Consider the following 15,211-nt stretch of genomic DNA (forward strand, 5'->3'; position numbering starts at 1 on the left):
AATAGTCCAGGAGGTTTATTTGCTATTCTAACTCCAGCACTAGAATATTTAAGGGAAAGTTAAAAATTCCTTAAGCACTTTAAGAAATGGTTCAAAATCACTTTTGACATTGCTGATAGCCTCATAGTGATATACAGCATAGAGTTAGTGTGTGAACACATGTTGGTGCACAGCATGGAAATAGCAGAAGTCCAAGAGTAAGTGTGGCTGTTCCACAACATGTGAGAAAGGCCAAAGCTCCTGTTAACAATAGATTATTCTCCAGTAGCTACCTGGGCAAATGGCCAGTTTAAATATTTGCAATGTAGTGCTACAGACAAATTGTATGTAGCAATAATATTTATTAAGTGTGGTTGGTTATTTCCAGAACATCACTGAAGATTTTGTGGGATTGTAGATTTCCAAATAATGTACACTGTAGCAGTGTCTCACTTAAAGGTGTTTTATCTCACACTGGCATTGTAAGCATGGCTTTATGGTTGTATGCCGTTGTAGCTGTCTCAGGAATGTGTGTAATGTATTTTACCAAACTACAGACTGTTGTCCATTGTACCTGAAAAAAGGTGTATTTTCAGCGATAAATACATACCTATCAACGTCTTTACCTTAGCTTTCAGGTAATGTGAATCCTTAAAGAGGGTAATTCTATTAAGGTGGAAAGGAAATTAGCCATAGCTGTACCACGTTGAACACTTAAAGTTCACAAACCAACAGAACACTGTAACAATAACTGGATGATGTTATCAGTGATGCCATCAATGATATCATTTAACATGTCTTGAGTGATTTATTATTGTAGGTGATAAACAATAAATGCAGGGGCGGACAATAGTGATTGCGCAGGGAATCCCATCGAGGTTGCGTTTGGTCTATCCTGGCTTTAGGCTGGAAGGGGGTTGTGTTGGAAATGGTTCTTTTTGTAGGGTTATCCCCAAACTTTTTGCTGCTTCCTGCCTTGTTTTTCCTGACCTGTGGTTGTTGGCAATAGGACTCTGGGCACTTTACCACTGCTGATCAGTGCTAAAGTGCATATGCTCTCCCTATTGTAAATTGATGTATGGATTAGTGATTTCATGATTGGCGTGTTTGGTTTACTTGTCAGACCCTAGTACAGTGCACTGAGTGTGCCCAGGGCTTGTAAATCCAAATGCTGCTGGTGGGCTTGCAGCACTGGTTGTGCCACCCACAGAAACAGCCTTGTAAAATGTGTCTTAGGCCTGCCGATGCGGAGCCTGTGTGCAGTGTGGTACTGCCATGTTGACTTGGTAAGTGCACCCACTTGCCAGTCCCTAAACCCTCTCTTTTCTTCATATCAGACACGCCTATGGTAGGCCCAAGGGCAGTGTGCATTGTAGGTATAAGGTAGGACATGCCCTGGTGTGTGTGGCATGTCCTAATAGTGAATTACAGCCATTTTCGTTGTTCACTATTGCAAGGCTACCTGTTCTCCATTGGCCAGAATGGGCAGTTATATTATTACATTTTATAATCCTAACTGACTCAGGGAACATGGTAGAAATTCGAGTTTAGTATGCCTGAACTCAGAATGATAAAATACATCATTTAGTGAAGTTGGTTTTAACATTCTGTGTTTGAAAATACCACTTTTAGAAAGTAGATATTTTCTTGCCTAACTAGCCAAGCCTGCCTCTGCTAGGTTGTGTATTCCTTGTCTGGCGTTTGAGTGACAGGGCTGGGGGATTCCAGGAAATGAGAATTAGTCCGCCCAGTAGTGAATAGAGAGATCTGCATCTAGATGGGAGGGAGGAGTGGCACCTGGGACCTGAATAGGACTGTGCCTGCCCCCCACAGTGCTGGCTCCACCCCCTGTGGTACTTCTGATGTCTCTGCCCTGCACTGTGAAAGGAGAGAAGGAATCATGTCAACAAAGTGCTCCAGGGCTGTGCTTTCCCTCCACAATGCTGGCTCCACCTCCTGTGGGGGCATCTGATGTTTCTGCCCTGCACTGTGAAAGGAAAGAAGGAGTCATGTCAACAGAGTGCTCCAGAACTGGCTTGGACTGGGCAAAGGCCCCTCTGCCCTCAGAGGACAAAGGATTTTGGGGTATAAATATTGGGACCCTGATCCCAGGAAATTAGATCATCCTGGAATCAAGAAGGAACCTCTGCCAAGGAGAAAGCTGGAAGACTGAAGAGGAAGGACTGTCCTGTTGTGTGTTTGTGGGCTGACTTGCAGTTGCTTTGCGGCCAAGGAGAGGGGAAGGACTTTGCTGTGGCGGTGTCCCCTTGCTTGAAGAGATCTCTAAGGGCCTGAGGAGAGCTGGCTTCCTGTTAAGAAGTCCCAGGAACAAAAGGACTTCACCTTCAGCTTCCCCCTAAACTCTGCTGCATGAGTTCTGCCCTTCCTAGAGTGCTTGATCCAATTGTGGGGCCTATGGAAGTTGTGCCTGCTGTTTGGGAAGCTGGACAAGGAAAAAAAGAAGACAATCTGCAATTTTCATGCATTGCTCACTTGCGGAGCGCATCCCCAACAGTGCGGGGAAATTCCCGTCGCCGCACGGATCGAGATCGTCGCAGCGCCTGTCATCGCTTGGTGAAATCGCCGAATCGCTTGCTTGCTTGCTTTGAAGACCACATCACATCGCTGCAAACAGAGCCATCGCATCGAGGGGCTGCGAGAGGAGAAGATCGATGCTGCGCATCGCCACCGCACCTGAGATTGTCGCCGTCCCGAAGATCGTCGCATCATGCCTGTGCGAGACACTTCCTACCAAACCTGCGCACCGGAATCCATACAAGATATCGCATCCCTCCCCATACAGACCGGATTAGTCGTAACACGCCCACTGCATCCAGCGGGGCTGTCGCATCGCCTCCCCAGGGTCTCAGGAGTGACGCATTGCTTGTTTTTCAACGCTGCAGCTTCCATTTGGAACTTTTGTCGCATCTACAGGTACTTTGGGCTAAACGTGACGCAACTGTGGATTATTTTGACACAAACACTAGAACTCTTATAAAATCATATTCTTGAACTGTGTATGTTGGATTTTTGTTGTTTTGGTCTTGTGTAGTTTAGACAAAATAACTTTATTTTTCTAAACTGGTGTAGAGTCCATTTGTGATGTTTTCACTGTGTTACTGTGAGTGTTGGTACAAATACTTTACACATTGCCTCCGATAAGCCTGTCTGCTTGTGCCAAGCTACCAAGGAGGTGAGCAGGGGTTATCTAAAGAGTGTATCCCCCTTGCCCTGACTAGAAGCAAGGGTCCCTATTTGGCCATTGGTACCTACCTCTGCCAACTAGAGACCCCCAGATCTAACAGCGCAGTAAAGTATAACTGATGAATTTCAGTATTTTGTTTGGTTTTTAAATGTTAGTATTTATGTCATTTGACCACCTATAGCATCACTTTAATATTTATTATTCCAATGCATTTGCGTGTTTTTGATTAACATAATGTAAGATCTTATTACCATACCTAACAATACTGTAACTTTAACCTTTGTGTCCCCGGGGCTCCCGCCGGGTTCTCCGGGATCATTTACGTTACCGCACAGGAAACTGCGAGGGCACCCGTCTCCACCACTCTGGGTTCGGGGATCTGAATCCGACTCCCTTTCGATCGGCCGAGGGCAACGGCGCTCGCCCATCTCTTAGGACCGACTGACCCATGTTCAACTGCTGTTGACATGGAACCCTTCTCCACTTCGGCCTTCAAAGTTCTCCTTTGAATATTTGCTACTGCCACCAAGATCTGCACATGCGGTGGCTCCACCTGGGCCCTCCCACCGGGCTTCCGTGCTCATCGCAGCGGCCCTCCTACTCGTCGCGGCTTAGCCCCCCATGGCTCTCAGCGCCGGCGATGGCCAAGTATGGGCCCGACGCTCCAGCGCCATCCATTTTCAGGGCTAGTTGATTCGGCAGGTGAGTTGTTACACACTCCTTAGCGGATTCCGACTTCCATAGCCACCATCCTGCTGTCTATATCAACCAACACCTTCTCTGGGGTCTGATGAGCGTCGGCATCGGGCGCCTTAATCCGGCGTTCGGTTCATCCTGCAGCACCAGTTTTGTTTACCAAAAGTGGCCCACTAGGCACTTGTATTCCATGCCAGCGAGCCGGGCTTCTTACCCATTTAAAGTTTAAGAATAGGTTGAGATCGTTTCGGCTTCAAGACTTCTAATCATTCGCTTTACCAGATAAAACTGGGGGCTCCGAGCACCAGCTATCCTGAGGGAAACTTCGGAGGGAACCAGCTACTAGATGGTTCGATTAGTCTTTCGCCCCTATACCCAGGTCGGACGACCGATTTGCACATCAGGACCACTACGGACCTCCACCAGAGTTTCCTCTGGCTTCGCCCTGCCCAGGCATAGTTCACCACCTTTCGGGTCCTATCACGCACGCTCATGCTCCACCTCCTCGACAGAGCAGGCGAGACGGGCCGTTGGTGCGCCCGCTGCTGGAAGCGCGGCGGGATCCCACGTCAGTTGGCACCTCATCGGGACTTCCAGGGAAGCCCGGCCATCTGTTCGCCCCATTGGAAAGCATTGGGTGCGACCAGATGGCCGAGTGGAAAGGTGCGACCAGATGGCCGGGACCGACATGACGCCAATCTGCCTGCCACGTTCCTCTGTGGGAGGGCTCCCGCCTGCCCTTGCAGGGCTCCGGGGCTCCGGGGCTCCAGGGCTCCGGGGCTGCAGGGCTCCAGGGCTACAGGGCTCCGGGGCTGCAGGGCTCCGGGGCTGCAGGGCTCCGGGGCTGCAGGGCTCCGGGGCTGCAGGGCTCCGTGATGCAGGGCTATGGGGCTGCAGGGCTCAGGGGGGCTCTGAAACCCCAAGACGGGTCTCAGTCATGGGGAGGCCTGCAAGCACTTCTGGGGCCCTGCTGCCTGGTGGAGGACTGCCCGGGAGCCTTGCAGGTCTTCGGGGCTCTGCACCAGGGACCCTTGTCCTGGGCAGATAGACTCTTGGCAGGCCGTAGGACGGGGGCTCCCAAACCCAGGCCGCGGGGCTGGTCGCTGCTTTCCAACCCAACCAGGCTGGGGAGATCAGGGAGTCTGCCCAGGCACGAGGGACCCCTGTCCCGGGCACACGGACCCTAAGGACGCGCCCTCGTTTTCCCCATTTTTTTTCTCCAAAATTCTTCGTAGTGTGCGTAGTGGGGCTACGCAAACTACGCCCAGCCCTAGTTTTTTCAGTGAATTTCAAAGGTTTTTTAAATGCAAATTTCTAACTATAACATAGCAGTCACATTTGCAGAGTGTTGGAGAAAGGTGAGCGTGGCCTTCAAACACCTTTTAGCAATCCCACTGTGTGGGATTTAGCGGAAGTAACAGGAGGGATAGGGTGCCCCCAACGTCAACCTTGTGGACCAACTACCACTTTTATTACCTCTAGTAAGTCCCACACAGCAGGATTAACTTGTTATATCAGGACCCACCCCCACCCTACAGCACTCTGCAAACACACCTCCTGGTGCGTTCTAAGTAGGGGGATTAAGTCCCCTTGAATCCTGACGGTCCCTGGGGGACAACAAGGCCACCAGGTACCTCCATTAAGGCCACAGAGCTGTGTTGCAGAGAGGTGTAAAAGGGGCGTGACCTCAGACCACCTCTCTGCAACGCAGCTCTGATGACATCAGGGCCCTGCTGGACAACGGGGAAACCATGGCCCTCATCCTCCTGGACCTCTCAGCCGCCTACGACACCGTCTGCCACTGCACCTTACACACCCGCCTCCACAACGCAGGGATCCGAGACAAGGCTCTGGAATAGACCATCTCCTTCCTCTCCGGCAGAACCCAGAGTATCCGCCTCCCCCATTTCCAATCCAAAGCCACCGAGGTCATTTGCGGTGTACCCCAAGGATCATCCCTCAGCACATCATTGTTCAACATCTACATGGCACCGCTCACTCATGTCACCCGACTGCACAACCTCAACATCATCTCGTATGCCGACGACACCCAGCTGATCCTCTCCCTCACCAAGGACCCCCTCACCACCAAAGCCAATCTCCACGAAGGAATGAAAGCCGTCGCTGAGTGTATGAAGAACAGCCATGTGAAGCTGAACTCGGACAAGACGGAGGTCCTCATCCTCGGCTCAACCCCCTCGGCCTGGGAAGACTCCTGGTGGCTGACCGCTCTGGGAGCAGCACCAACTCCCACCGACCACGCATGCAACCTGGGGTATATCCTCAACTCAACTCTATCCATGACCAAGCAAGTCAACACCCTCTCATCCTCCTGCTTCAACACCCTCTGCATGCTCCACAAGATTTACAGGTGGATTTCCACCGAAACAAGAAGAACGGTCACCCAGGCCCTCGTCAGCAGCTGGCTGGACTTCGGAAACGCCCTCTATGCAGGAGCCTCGGCCAAACTCCTGAAGCAACTACAACGTATACAGAGTGGGCAATGTAGAGGTAAGGTAAGGAAGGGGTGGGGAAACCAGGGGAGGAGAGAAAAAAAACGGGTTGGGTCGGTGGAGGGAGGAAAAGAATATAACAAGTCAACTAAACTAGGGGAGTATCCTGGAAGGGAAGCAGTAAGAGAGCAGGGTCAATGTTAGAGGGCATACATATTGGTACTCTCGGAAAGTGCCAAAGAGGGTGTGCAAAATCACTGGGGTTACAGGGAGAGGGAGGTCAGTGCTAGATGGGAGAGAGAGGGGACAAGTGAGTCAGATTAGGCAGCGGAACAGTAAATTACAGTAACCAGACAAAAAATATCAAAAGGCATAATTTATATTAAGATTAGATTTGGAGGGCCTGGTAGATCACTACCAGGGAGCTATTGTTATGGTTTGTCAATATACAGGGCAGAGGGGCTCAAGGATATAAGGCTGTAGGACGTATAGTAGTAGAAAGCTGTTTAGGGAAGGAAAACACTCTAGAGGGGCTATGGAATAATATCAAGGACTCAGGTGAGCTAGTGGGGGCGATGTTAATTAGGCATGGAATTGCAGAGACAATGAGGCATCCGGGTCAGTGTTGGATCACTGGCGTGGATGGGAATCACACTTAGAGAGGACATTAATAAACATCATTAAAAACCATTCCTATTAGGAGACAGGACAGATTAATTACAAACCAGCATAGTTCCCGACCCCGGCCGCCTCCGGGAGCTGACGGGCTCAGACGGACTTGGCTTTGGCACGCCCGCTGCGCTCTTCTGCTGCGCGGCCGGGCATCCATCTTGATTAGGTGCCTTGCCGTCAGCGCAAATGATGGAGGCAGGGTGTGGAGCCTCATCCCTCCACAAAAATCGGTCACTAGGAGACCATGGTGGACTGGGGACCGGCTACGTTATGCCACAAGCAGCGGAAGTAAAAACGAAAAGAAAGGTCCTCCCAAAGCAGTTCCCCAGTTAAAAGAGTAAGTTATTAAAAAGTCAAACGATACGAGAAAAATCGTATGGGCGCGCACTACAGCCGCCTAGCAATGAGCTTACTGTCTTTGCCCGGCCAGACCTCCACCCTGTTTAAGTGCCTTGCTGTTAACGGAAAGATGGAGGCAGGGGAAGGAGCCGCGTTCATTCACAACAATCGGTCACTAGGAACCGTGGTGGACCGGGGACCGGCTACGTTATGCCACAAGCAGCTGAAGTAAAAATTGAAAGAAAGTTCCCCCCAAAGCAGTTCCCCAGTTAAAAGAGTAAGCTATTAAAAAGTCAAACGCTACCAGAAAATTCGTATGGGCGCATGCTACAGCCGCCTAGCAATGAGCTTACTGTGCAGCGCAGCGCAGCGCAGGCCATGAAATGTAGGTGTCAAGAGGCAAATCCAAAGGAATCCAGCAGAAGGAGTCGATGCACAGAGGCGCTCTGGTAAGGATGCTGTGTACCCTGAGAACACGTTAGAACTGCAGGGCATTGACTAGGCAAAAGTCTCTCTAAGGTCAGAACCTGCCGCAGACAGAGACCGCTGGCAAAGCAGCAGGTAGTTACACATCACTGGAGCTCGCGGTCACACATGAGCAAGCTCAAGGTCTGAAAAGGACAGTTTTACAAGGGCTGGGGAAAACAGGCAAAAAGCAAATAAGAAGAAACGCCAAGAATCATATGATGCCTGTGGTAATGGTAGAAAAAAGTGCTTCTACTACAGTATAGTGCCTTGATAAATAGCAGCAAAAGAAATGTACCCTGAGTAGAAAACAGTAAAGAAGAGTGAAGCGTGTTTAAGTTTCCCCAGAAGTAGTAGGTCCAAAACCATCTCTTCACCAATGTTAAATCCAAGGACCAGGAAGTCAAAATGATGATAATAACTTCTTATTTTATTAAATTGAAGAAACTCCAGCCACAGCATTAAGTAGTTAAAATATCTATTGACTCCAATATTGTGTGCCTCTCAGTTTCCCACTTGAACATATACAATCCACAGGAGCATACCAATATAACAATGGAGGAAAACAGGGAAGTAACCAAATTAAATAACATAGCATTATCAAAAGATCAGATTAACATGTCTAACAGAAAATCTAAATCTTTAAAACATGAACTAATCCAAAGCCACCTGCAGGCTAAACAAGCAACAGACTGACTGAGCAAACCTAACTGATGTTATCCCTGCAACAAATGCAAAAATATCAGTGATAAAAAAAAGTGTTAAGTGCCATACCAGAATAAACCTAATACCATCAGCTGTTATTTCCTTGCAAGACTGAATGTCCTTGCCCAAAATTATATGTCTGTAATATTATTGGGCCTGTGAAAAAAATAATTTTATAACACAAGCATGCCTTTACTTATAATGATGAAACATATCCAGTGGCTATATATACATTACATGTTTTGGAACATGTTAGCCACATGTAGCGCCATCAGTCAACCAATCCTTGCTTTACACAGTTTTATATATCGTATATCCACTTTCGCAGATGGATGAAAGAAACGCTGCACCCAGTCTCCGGTAAGAATTTTCCATTCATATTTATTAAAGCATTGCCAACACCTACCCGTTTCAACTGCTCTGAGTCTTGCTTACAGTCAGTGAGTCCCTTTACTGTGTTACTATTTATACACATTGCCCATCCTGCTTGCTAAGATGCATTCTGGGGAATGTAGTTATAGATATATATGGTAACGCAACAACTGCTAGGTTTTTTAGAAATGTACATTACAACATAAGCAACATTATGATGGCATGGTTCTCATCATTACATTTATATGATTGGTGATTGCTATTTTTCAGTTATATTGTACATATTACCTACTGGCGGTCGCCAGTAGGTATATATAGTTAGGATTTTTTCTCTATGGGTTTTTTGAAAATTCTATGTCTAATAACTTTGGCGTTTGTGGACGGAATTGGCTGAAATTTTCAGGAAAATGGCACATTTTGTTTCTGAGCAGCCCTTGAAAATTTGGGGGGGGTTCGTCCGGTGGGGGCCGAGAAAAAAGGGGGGTCCCAAAACATGTTTTTAACATTGAGTTTTCCATAGGGCGGTTGGCCTCACTTTTAGCCCGAACGGCTGAATGGATTTGCACGAAACTTGGCAAAATTGTAGGGACTGGTAGCCCGATGTGCCTTTTGTAGGTCTCAATATATGTGCTCCAGTGGATTTTGAGAAATTAACGTTTAAAAAAAGATATATATCTGTAACAGCGGACCGGGCAGCGCACTGGTTCGCGGACTTTTCGCGCAACGGAGCTTTGTGAAGCGAAGCTGATTGGTTCTCTGGCGTCTGTCAACATTCCAAACAGTCCGTAGCGGCCGCCATCTTGTCTCTCGGTAGGATCGAGAGACAAGAGGAGGTCAAAACAAAGGGGGAAATAACTATAAGGGGGCATAGTAGATCCTCGCTGACCCCCTAGGTTTGATGTGGAGGTTTTAAAAGGGCCCCGCGGGGCAAAAAAAAAATATAATAATAATAATTGAACGGCTGAATGGATTTGCACGAAACTTGGCAAAATATTAGGGACTGGTAGCCCGATGTGCCTTTGCTAGGTCTCAATATATGTGCTCCAGTGGATTTTGAGAAATTAACGTTCAAAAAAAGATATATATCTGTAACAGCGCTCCGCTTCGCGTAACGGAGGTTTGCGAAGCTGATTGGTCATTCTGTCACTGGGCTATAGTTGGGCTACATCTGGCTGATATTTGGGCTACATTTGTTTTTTTGTGTGTCTGGCGGCCATCTTTGGGCTACATTGGGCTACATTGGGCTTCATTGGGCTACATTCGGCTAATTAGCAAATAGCTCATCGCAAACTAGGAATGGTAAAGAATCGCTATTTATTCCTTAAAGTTCGCTATTTAGGAAATGCAAATAACTTTGATGATACATATGGCGGTTCATCTCTAACAAGATAAGAAGCATAGGGATACATTTATGATGACTGGCGCATCACCAGGGATGTGTTAGTCATTCTGTGCCGCTGTTCCGTCACCTATGGTGTGCTGCATTTACAATGCGGCGCATCATGGGGCAAAAACAGCACAGATGCGTGATGTATCTGTGCCGTAAAGGTGGCGCATTGCTGGAGTTGTATCGCAAGTGTGATGAAGCTCCAGCAAGGGTCGGGGGTGCCCCTGTCGCAGGGTTTCTGTTCTCACACAGAACTGTGGACAGAGGATTGGAACCTCGGCGAATGCATTGCTGGAGTTGTATCGCAAGTGTGATGAAGCTCCAGCAAGGGTCGGGGGTGCCCCTGTCGCAGGGTTTCTGTTCTCACACAGAACTGTGGACAGAGGATTGGAACCTCGGCGAATTAGGGTGTCCCAAAACTCACGTTAGTAATCAAAAACTATTTAGCAAGCTAGGTACAGTGTCACATTGGATATAACAAACTCTCAATGTTTAGACAATCCAGAATATGAACTTATAGTACCTCAGGATACGTGGAACTCATGAACAGTCGGTCGTTATAGATTTCTTAGAAACCAGAACATGGAGTTAAGAAGAACAGATGTGTATTTGAAATGTTTATTTACTAATGCCGTCTTCTCAGGCGTAGTACCTTAGATAATAAAAGTACACATATTATCAGTAGCAAAATTACCAGCATAGTTACTAGTACATAAAAAGTGAATGGTGATAGTATGTTAACATGCTGTAAATGAATAAGAGTTAGCAACACTTATAAGCAGCCGCGGGCCGTGGAGGGAGTTACGGTGAGGCAGGGAGGCGGGGAGGGGGAGAAGCAGGGTGGAGAATACAAGTACACATATTATCAGTAGCAAAATTACCAGCATAGTTACTAGTACATAAAAAGCGAATGGTGACAGTATGTTAACATGCTGTAAATGAATAAGAGTTAGCAACACTTATAAGCAGCCGCGGGCCGTGGAGGGAGTTACGGTGGGGCAGGGAGGCGGGGAGGGGGAGGGGCAAGGTAGAGAGGGCTCCACCCTGCTTCTCCCCCTCCCCGCCTCCCTGCCCCATCGTAACTCCCTCCACGGCCCGCGGCTGCTTATATCTCACCCTCCCTAATACACATATTATATTATTTGCTAAGAAGGTCTCTTTGTGTTGGTTTAGGGCGTGCCCATACTTTAGTGTCTTAGATTTGAAGGAATCACATCAGCATACACCAGCTCTCTCTTCATGTGAACCGCATCAACTGTTGTGTATGTGTGTTCGGCAAAGCAATATAAAACCCGCCTCATGCCCAGAATTGGCAGAAGTTGCACTTATGTTATGAGTATGAAGTCGTGGAGATCAGACCTCATAACAATTCTGTATCGTGTTGTTCTTGAAACTTTAGCACTCGCTGTACAGATATAGTTTAACAAGTAAAGCAGATAGTAGACCAATAACATATTATTCTCATGTAAACCACGATGAACTACTAGGTGGAAAGCTAAAGCAACAACTAAGTGTCGTGTGCAGAAGTTGCAAAAAAGGAAAAATGGCGTTTAAACCGGTAATGAGCCCATGCTAACTTAACACGGTGTAAAGATATCCAGGACCTAGATGACACCTCCTCATGATCCGGAAACGAACTGAATAAGATAATAGAAGTGCCATCTCATGAGAGCAGATTGCAAGTTTATATGTGGATGGTCCGCAAGGTAAAGCATTAAAAACTAGGAAAATTTAATGCTAAAGAAAAATAAAACAGCCAAGTACTTTATCGAGTCTTAAGCCAATAGGCAAGGTAAATAATAAAAACTTGACAAATAAGTCAATGAATTGTCAATGAAATGCTAGTACTCAGCATATCAAACATGAAAAAGGTCTATGACATAACTGTGTATGCAAAATAAGCTGCAACAGCCTCCAATAGGAAGTCACCGTCTTCATCCGAAAACAGTTCAGCCATCCAATTTAAAAGCGGAAAAGAACATACGTGCTCTCCCAGCACCGGATCCTCTATCACCATCAGAGGACAGCTCGGTGGGTTTTCAAGAAAGCTCTCTTCCAAGAAAGACTGTGCTGCCGCCAGTAAATTCCAGGGACCAAGTAGTCCATGCATCAATGCCACAGCCATAATCCTTTCGCCAGGACAAACCAACTCGTGAGTAATGATAGGAGTCATCAGCTGATTAAAGTCGACGTCAGGAGAAACCGGTCCGCAGAGACACAAATCAATGGCCCAATCGAAATCACAGGTCAGGCAGTGAAATACAGGCTGGACACAGGTGAAGTAGGAGAACCGAAAAGATAATCCATATGCCGTGCTTAATATCGCCAACGGCATTGTGCCATAATATTCTAGCATGCGATTGCGGAACAGTGTCAGCAGCTGCAGGGTCGGAGGTTGCATAGGAGGGACATCCATATTTAAAAATGTAAAAAAGCACAAGAGCGTCCGCTGGTAATGCAAGTAAAAATGCCAATCCACGAACCAGAGTGCAGAAAATACAATGAAAGGAAGCAGGGATGACTCCAAAGATTTTCTCAAATGAAGTCACGAGACCACTGGTAACAACTTTAAAAAAGTGTGCCAGGGATTTTGTGGAGGATGCGTTAAAGATAGTCGGAAACATGTTGCTGAAATTGAAAGGCAAACCTGTGTACGGGTGTTCGCTATGTGAAGTACGAAAGTTTCACGGGCCGAACTCAAGGCCACCTCTCTCTGAGACAAAAGAGCTCTTATTCTTGCCATGCCGTTGAAACGTGTCCCAAGGTTGGTATTTGTGGCCAGATTGAAAACTCCCTATGTTCATGTGTGGGAGGAAATAGAACATTTCTGCAGCAAATAACCCGTTCACTTACTGTTACGATAAAAGGAATACTTTTAATTAACTCAGAACAATCTTCATTATTGAGCATCAAATAACTACCATTTTCCAACAACTTGAACGTGGGGATGATAGCAGGAACTGGCGTGCCTTGCAACACGCAAGCCATATTTGGTCGGTGTTTGTTGCATGAATCGTGTAACTGTATGTGCCTACACATTAGTGAATGATCTGGCGTCTCAGTGCATTCCTCTCCATTCAGATAAACTTCTTGATCATCTTTGAAACATCTGTATGTGTATGGAAGCGACCAGACCTCATGAAGAAAAGCACTACCTAAAGGTTCATAACGACCTATTGGTATATATTTCATACAATTTGAAAACTTATATAAAGCAAAAGGCAGCGTTATTAAACCGTGGATAAGGCATGTTGCCAAAAACCCGCAATCCTCTGCTGATGATGTCACTGAGCATGTCATGAATGATGTAATATGTGACATCATCAGCAGTGGATTACGGGTAATGGTATCTCTAGTTTACTCCCCTATAGCTGTCTTTCTTTTAACATAAGTGTGTGTTTCCTTCCCTTATACTTACTGTTTTTGGTTCGCTTCCAGTTCGCGTACCAGCGAGCGAACTAGGAAGCGAACTAAGAGAAATAGAGGTTGGCACAGTTCCAAATATTGTACCAATTTTTTAATAACGGGGAGGTAGTTCTGAAAAGAACTTTTTTTTTTATTTTTCTGAACATTTTTTTACTGTTTTTGAATTTTTCGGAACAGTTTTATATTTTTTGGGGTTTTTCTTGGAGGGGGCAATGAAAACGATTCATTGTAAAGGGCTCAACAGGAGCAACAAAACAAAAAAAAGAAGTATTTATTATTTTGGGCGTTTCGGACAAACTTGCATATGATAGTCAATAGCTCTGTTGATCAGAGTGATGCTTTTTTCTCCGTAGGAAATGAATCCATCGCAAAATGCGCAGGTGTGTTTTACATCACCAAATCTCATTTGTATATTTGGCACCATCTCCCTGCCCTCTGGTCCCGTTACTTCCGGTACAACAGATCTTCTGGCCATAATAGGGAGATTATCTAGGTCGTTCCGAAACTGTGCAGCACTGTAGTTGTTAGGATGCCACCTAGTCATATGGCGATGCATTGTGTAGTTTCCGAAACTGTATTTTTTGTCGGTCCCTCTGGACAGTCTATCTTGACATATAAGGCAAGTTACGTATCTTGCATTTACTTTTTTCTGACCTTTGGGAATTTAAAAAAATTGCCAAATGAAGTTTTCTTTCCGGTGAGACGTCCTGGGCTGCTCAGGCAAAAACTGCCTCTCTTCGTGCTCGTCCTCCTGTTCCTCTTCTTCTTCTTCTTGTTGAATTACAACTTGAGCAGGTGGTCCACTCTTCCTTGGATGTGGTGGAGGTGGTGGGGAAGCACCAGCTGAAGCTACTAAAGAAGCCATTGCTCAGTGATCACAAAGGGTCTTTCTCTCACAATGATGAAAGTCAGAGTGAGGAAAGAAGGAGGGATTTTCATCATTTGGGAAAAACAAGAGTTCTCAACCAATCAAAAGTGTTCATTTTAGATTATATGACCTAGTCTTACATCATTAGGAAACCAAAAGTGAAATTAACCAATGAAAAGTGTTATTACCAAGTCACATGACTTGCTGTGTTTACGTTAAGCGCTTTGCAGGGCCTCCCGGTTTGCTTCCAGAAACCTGCGCTTTGCGACTCGCTTCGCGTACCAGTTCGCTAACGTAGCACGTCATATGACGTATCACGCGACAACGTGAAACGTCATGCGGACGGGAGGCGTCACGATGTTGTTTTCTAACGCGGCACTTGCGGTAAAGAAACGTTTACCGGCTCGCGGTCTATTTCGCGGCATCAAGGTCAGCTAACGGGAAGCTTCCCGATTCGCGAAGCGGGAACGAAGAAAAAAAAATATTTAAAAAAAAAATTATTCATAAACATATAAAATATATTTTTGGATTTAAAGAAGAATACATTTTACAGCTACAGATATTAGCTGTTAAAAAACCAATGAAATTCACAGAAAAAACCATAGGTTATAGACCATATATAGTTAGGAATTAGCATTTACAAA

General features: G+C 46.3%; 1 pseudogene; it reads right to left on the bottom strand.

Annotated features, from left to right (window-relative positions):
- Positions 1-3,212: 3,212 nt before the first annotated feature.
- LOC144821985 (28S ribosomal RNA) lies at positions 3,213-4,508 on the bottom strand (annotated as a pseudogene).
- Between the last annotated feature and the right edge of the window lie 10,703 nt (positions 4,509-15,211).

This window comes from Lissotriton helveticus, chromosome 2_2 (genome assembly GCF_964261635.1).
Source record: "Lissotriton helveticus chromosome 2_2, aLisHel1.1, whole genome shotgun sequence".
Classification (NCBI taxonomy): domain Eukaryota; kingdom Metazoa; phylum Chordata; class Amphibia; order Caudata; family Salamandridae; genus Lissotriton; species Lissotriton helveticus.